Source organism: Battus philenor, unplaced genomic scaffold, assembly GCF_028537555.1.
Source record: "Battus philenor isolate CCGP_79_NKW_IND1 unplaced genomic scaffold, ilBatPhil1.0.hap1 SCAF_10, whole genome shotgun sequence".
Classification (NCBI taxonomy): domain Eukaryota; kingdom Metazoa; phylum Arthropoda; class Insecta; order Lepidoptera; family Papilionidae; genus Battus; species Battus philenor.
Genome location: NW_027181662.1, coordinates 15,122,200 through 15,129,268, shown reverse-complemented (window position 1 = coordinate 15,129,268; position 7,069 = coordinate 15,122,200).

Sequence of the window (7,069 nt, the reverse complement as noted above, 5' to 3'; positions counted from 1 at the left end):
TTACATATAGTAACATTAGAATTACCAAATAGTTAAAAAAAGGACTTGAGTAAATTCAGTAAAAATAAACACTATGGCACTTGAAAATAAGAGCCAGAAAAGGGGATAATAAGTGTGATTTTAACAAATAATGGCACACGATGTCTATGGAACACACACTCAAAAGTAAACTTTATTAAAAGGTGTGGAGTTCTCCTGCTTCTTTTCCACTACTGTAACACCTTACGAAGCAAAGTAGAATCAAAAGTAAAATAGATTAAAATAATAAATTATAATATGTCGTCATCAATAAGAGTTCAGTTAAAGTTTCCAATTTTAAATAAACTAATTTTATCTTTTTTACTTACCTGCAAATACAGGCCGGAATTCGCATCTTTGAGGTATATAATTTACTCATTATTGGACCGAAGCTCAAAAACATTATCGCGTTGGTAATTGTGAAATGATATTAAAATTTGACTGTGGTGGCTGACGGTCCACGGCTTGCCTATGTGCTCCAGTAGGTGGACTAAAGAAGACATAAGTCACGGTAAGTTACAGGATTCAGATAACGCAAGAGTCGCGATCTTTGAGTGAGAGTTTTCCCTTACAGTGGGTGTCTACCGGCTGACATTATTACGCTCCTTTTATAATTAGTTTCAGAATCAAAATTTAAAAATTACATATTATATTCATCCCTATAAAACTTTTACATCTATAACCAATCATCCTGTATATATTATTCAACTTATTATATTACAAACAGTGAGGATATGTGATGTTGACTTGTATAGTGTTATACGTGATGTAGGTTACATAGACACAAGAAAATCTAACAGATCGATATTTCCAAGGTGCTGTGTCTTCAATTATGTAAATGACGTGGAATATTGAACGTTTAATATTAAAAAGGCAAGAAAGTTGCCACATTAGATGCCACATTAGATGCTGCCACATTAGATGCCACATTAGATGCTGCCACATTAGATGCTGCCACATTAGATGCCACATTAGATGTTGCCACATTGGATGCCACATTAAATGCCACATTAGATGCCACATTAGATGTTGCCACATTGGATGCCACATTAGATGTTGCTACATTGGATGTTGCTACATAGGATGCCACATTAGGTGCCACATTAGATGTATAAGGTGGACCGAAGAAGACATAGTCAAGATCACGAGGAGTCACAGGATTCAGGTAACGCAAGACCGTGATCATCATGGCTATCTTTCGAGTAAGTTCCACCTCGCAGTGGACGTTTACGAATTGATACGAAGATATGTGGATTGACGGTCATCCTTCTTACAGTCCCGAACTTGAAGTATGCGACATTCATTTATTATCAAAAGTTAAACAAAAACATCATGAAATAAGGTTTCAAGATGCCGGAGAAGCAGCAGCATCATTTGAAAATGCTGTTGAGAAGACGCTTATAGCAATGAGCCATACTTCTCGCAATTATTTTTCGTGTAAATGATGAGTTTTGAAATGCAATTAACCTTTTATAAGTTGATAGTCAGTTTTTTGGTATTTAAAAAGCTTTATAAATCATAGATTCAGGCGTTACTTTGCGGAAGTCCATCCGAAGTAAAAAAAAGACTAATATAAAGCTACCTCCGCTATGTATAATAACTAGCGGAAGTAGCTATATATTGGTCCTTTTGTTACTTAAAAAGCTTTATGTCAACCAAGCATGCATCAAAATCAAAACTGGGACAAACTTCGTTTCGAATCTTATCGCTTCGCATTAACCATAAGGTGAAACAAGTTAAAATATGATAAAATATATTATTGTATTCAAAAGATTATCTCCTGACCTTAGGTTATAAAAAACAAACACGATACATATACGATTACATTTTCAAAGCGTTTTACTTTAAGTTACAGGATGATTCATTATAGGCTTAAAAGCTTTATAGTTTCTAATATATGTCCATAAATTAATGGTGTCAAAAATAATAAATAGATAATAATATAGTACTATTCCATTTTAAATTTCGAATTAGTACATCATATAATTTATTATTATTTTTTATCTGTTTCTCCAAACTTTGTACTGCCAGAAGTGTATAACATTTTGTCAATAGCCCCCGCTATTAGGGACCTTTCGTACCCGTCTGGTTTTAGGGACAGGGTCATTATTTATCTTTTATACAGTATAGTGTATATTTCAGTGCGATCTCCGTACCCGCTAGATCAAGTTTTTTTTTCTCTCGTTCCTTCTTTGCGTTTTACAACTTCGGGTGACATTTTTTTAAGTACGCTTTTATTTACATTTGTCTTCTACCTTCCATAACAATATCTTTAGTGCTATTTTTCTCCTTTTATACGTCATGAAATATTTCACTCCTCAATCATTCTTTTCATTCTTTCAATCATCGCCTTTCATTCTTCCACTCCATTCCCAAAGTATCATAGATTATTAATCACGTTATTATTTCTTTTTTATGTTTTGACTTTTATATCTTAACTTTTATTATTTGCTATTCCTAAATTATCACTCATCTTTATTAGTTTTTTAAACTTTCTCACATATTTTTGCATTCCTTTGGTTTTGCCATTACCCAAGTATATCTTATTACATTAGGAGCGTTAACATTCAAACGCTAGAAATTAAACGTTTCCGTGTTTTCGTGCTAGATGTAAAACCGTATACAATCAAATTCGTTTTTCTGTAACATATAAAAATTTCAATCGAATTTGGAACATAATTGATGAAATTATTTATAAAAAATAGGGTTTTTTTTATAAATAATTACATCAATTTTTTCACATTATATTCACGAAGTAAGAAAAGGACCAATATTTAGCCACTTCCGCACATGCAGTGGCAGTCGTGCAACAAAGTGCACCGCCCGCCAGCCCGCTGATAAATGCGTATGCGGCAAACAATTGGAATTACACAACTGCCACCGTTAATTCACTTAACACGTGTTTCACCCCAATACGGGGCATCTTCAGGAGTTATGTTACACCGATTAGTATCAAACACAGAGTGAATGATGAAAGTGAACGGACTCTTATATTGTCGAGTCGCATTACTTCACGGAATTAGTTCCCGACTAGTGTCGTGTTTCTTTTTAACGAGTAGTTTACATAAAGGCAGCATGGCTGACTAGTGTCATCTTTGTTCTAACGCAGTGATTCCTAAAGTGGTCTATATCGACCCCTAGGGGTCTATGACAACCCGCAAGGGGTCCACGTCAGCGAAAAAAAATTTAGGGGTCCATAAAGTGAAAATAGGGGTCCACGATAGTGCAATCTCCTAACGAAAAAAAGAAACAGACATCATTAGCCGGGGAGATTTAAGATTAACCCTTACAAAATTGATGCCAAATGTTGATAATTTATTATTAAAACATCAGGTTCATACTTCTCAATAAAAATATTGACTTATTGCTTATGTTATTTTATTTATTGTATATTTTATGTTTATTTATGTTACGTATATTTTACATAACAGATACAAAATTTTGTTTTGAGTAGTTTTAGTTTAAATTCAAGTAATAAATGTATAAATTAAGATGTGTTTTAAGTTTTTAACACTAAACTTCACTACAGTTAGAAATTTACAAGAAATCAATATCAGGTAAGTAGGGGGTCTAACCAACACGGAAAAACATGGCAAGGGGTCTACGACATACAAAAGTTTGGGGAACTCTGTTCTAACGGGTAGGTAGAAGTTTACTTAGAGGCGATAGGTAGCAAACACTTTTTTTATTCGTCTCTAATCTGCGTAAGTAAATACCGTTGGGTCTGGAGTTATTTCTACCTGAAACTTTTTTTCGGTGCCTTAATTAACGCATAAAAAAATTGTATGCGATGTTTTTAAGTTTTTTCTTTTAAACACCGCACTTAGGTTTGATATGTAAGTACTCATAATCAAAACAGAATATTGTTATAAATAACTGTAGCATTTCTTTTTGATGGTCTTACCGCACGAAAACACGCGTGCAATGCTCAAAAACCAAACACAATAATATCCACCGTTCGTTATGTAAACGGCGTCGGCCTCCCGACACCGCCGCCGCGAACAGCGTGGGCGATCCGAGGTAGGATCAGTATCCTTCTTTACACTGCCGAGTGATCCACGCTGCACTCCAATCCTCACTCCACACACACTACACCATGGTTGCACAGACTTATTAAGACTAGGGGCCACTCGGGCAAATCATGCGGCGGCCGCCAGAAGTATAGGTAATTAATTTTTTTTAAAAATTCTGTAAAAGCCTTAGCCTTATATTATAGCCTTAGTAGAGCTATGTTTATGTGTATGCGGCTTGGGACGGCAGCGTGGATCATAGGCGAGCCAAGGATGGATCCGGATCCAACCTCCGTTCGTCCACACTGTTCGCGGTTAAAAAGCGGGCGGCCCTAAGAACGAGTGTGTTCGTAATGGCGCTCATTTTCAACATCAGTGCGAATAAACATGTAAATTTTTATTAAAATAAAGTTTGATTTGAGCTAAACGAATTCCAATATTTCATCATTTTAACTCTTCAGAGTTTTCAGACTTTTAACTCTGTAAGTTATGGTTGTATTTTGTTATTCTAAACGTCAAAAGAAAGAGAGAAGTCAAACTACTTTTTGTAAACAATTCGTATCGTTTTTAATACTCTGTTTTTTTCGTAAAGACTCACTGAAGTTTCTAATTCTTAATAAGGCTCTTTTTTGTAATGTACCTTTTGATTAGAATACGATTGTTTTTGTTATTAGAAAAGTTACATCACTTTGATTCAACACACAACACTTTGATTTGATTGATTATATTATGTTTTTCATTTATTGAATAACTCAAAATAGAGCAATTTTACAGAAAACCAATTTTTTTTAACTATAATTAAAAAACTGAAATATGTCAGATTATGATATAATATTTACACTCTTTAGTATAACACCTGTATATCTGTACAAGAGCAGAGTATCCTACAAATATATTGTATAAAACTGTGATAAAAAAGTAAAGCTAATTTGTTTATAAAATGCAAATTCTTTATATTTGTTTTTACAATTCCGTTTTTATATTCACATGCGTGAAAACGGCGTCACCGCATAGGCCTTTTTAGTTTACTGAATAGTTGATATTATCAACAATGTGATGTGCTCGAAGTCAAATCAGGTGAATACGGTGGTTGCGGAACAATATCTCTATGTTTTTGGCAAAAAAATAGTCACGAAAAATTGGACGATTTTGACATAAAACAACCTTCAAAATGGTTTGCGCCGAGCCAAATGATATTCAAACTTTTGACGCATGCGCGGAAGTGGCTAAATATTGGTCTTTTTCTTACTTAGGATGGACTTCCGCAAGGTAACGCCTGATTCCATTAAACAACTCTTGACAAATACATATTCAGGAATAAATATTAACCTGCCTTCCTAATGCCTGGGATTTATTAATGACAATTTCACCTTAGTATCGCATAGTATAGCTGTCTACTTGCTGTCAAAGAATGATACATTTTATCCTAAAGAACAAAGATTTCAGAAATAACAAAAAACACTATGATAACATAGTAAAGAAAGAGTTTTTATTAGTATTAATACATGTTAAAATTAATTATTATTTACCATCTGTCCTTGCATACTTTGTACTGAAGTTATTGGCGTGTATTCCACCTGTTTCAGAGTGATCATTTTATATAGTGTGATTATAAATAGATCAGAAACCTTAAGTTTTTTGCTGACAAATGAGCTGGAGATTCTCCTGCAAACCTTACACCTATAACCGATATCTGTATTGTAAATTTATTTTTTAATTTTGAAAAATCTCTAAGGCAGTATTTTCTTATCATGCCCCACTTGTCTTTTTAAAATTCTTACGCCCCCTATGTTACTTACATAATTTAAATATTAAAGCGAAGGAGTTAAACTCGTGAAGTCCAATATCGAATTACCCACATGTGGGGCGTAACCCAACGTTTGAAAACACTGCATTAAAAGGAAAATGATTCTAATTTTATTAAATTGGGCTCATATCATTCTTCTCATGATGAACATAAGTCTGCAGGAAGTCCACAGCTGGACATATGCCTCCCCTAAACACAAGTCACTGTAAATGATGTAATATATTATCGATATAGAAATAAATAAAATCGATTCAAATTCTAACACTCGTATCGAGTCCACTTTTGAATTGCTCCCTTTTAAAATCAAATTACCCTCCATTAGGGTGTGGAATTCATAAATTATACACGACATTTTTTTTTCCAATTACTGTTTTACTTTTTTTGTTATTTCATATTAGTCGTGTTTTGGTGTCACTAAAGTTGCAATTTATTCTGTATTTTCATGTGATTTGTTGGCAATCAAAAATAAATGAGGGTGAGGGTAGAAATAAAACACAGTCTGTTACAAAAAGTACATCTCTATTATAGAGGACAGCGGGCCGCGCCGTCGCGCTTCCGCGTCGGGTCGCTTCCCAGAACGCAGCTCGACGGACATTTATCGGAAAACAAAAATTGTCCCGGACAAACTTTAGACCCCAAACTGTTTCGTCACAACTCTGCCAAAAAACAAATCGTGCGGGGTCTGAACTTTGCTTACAATATCACACGGGACGGACATCGGCAACACATCAAACTTTTGTCTCATTTCACCAAATAATTTTTTTAAACTGTAGGGTACATTGAAAATTCATGCTACTCAAAATCGAAACAAGTTTCAATATTTTTAAAATCCAATACATTGCTCAGCTTAGCCACGCTCCTTTACCAATTCGAAAGCCGTGTTTACATTGACCAGTTTAGATTAGCTCGTCATAATGCACGCGTTGTCAATTTTCAATTTAGATACTTCACCTTCAAGTCTTTGGGCGCATAAAACGTCCACGGCTGGACATAGGCCTAAAGTTAATCAAAATGATTTAGATTTAAATTAAGATTCCATATATTTTCCTGTTTCCTAAATATTTTAAGGTAAATTACAATTTTAAAATTGCAAATAGTATAATTCGGCTTGATACAACATAATTACACATGTTTTAGACAGTTTTACACTCATGGACATATAAAGAAATATAACCAGAACATGTAGTTATTATGTATATTGATACATACACCAATACAATAAACATGAGTCAAT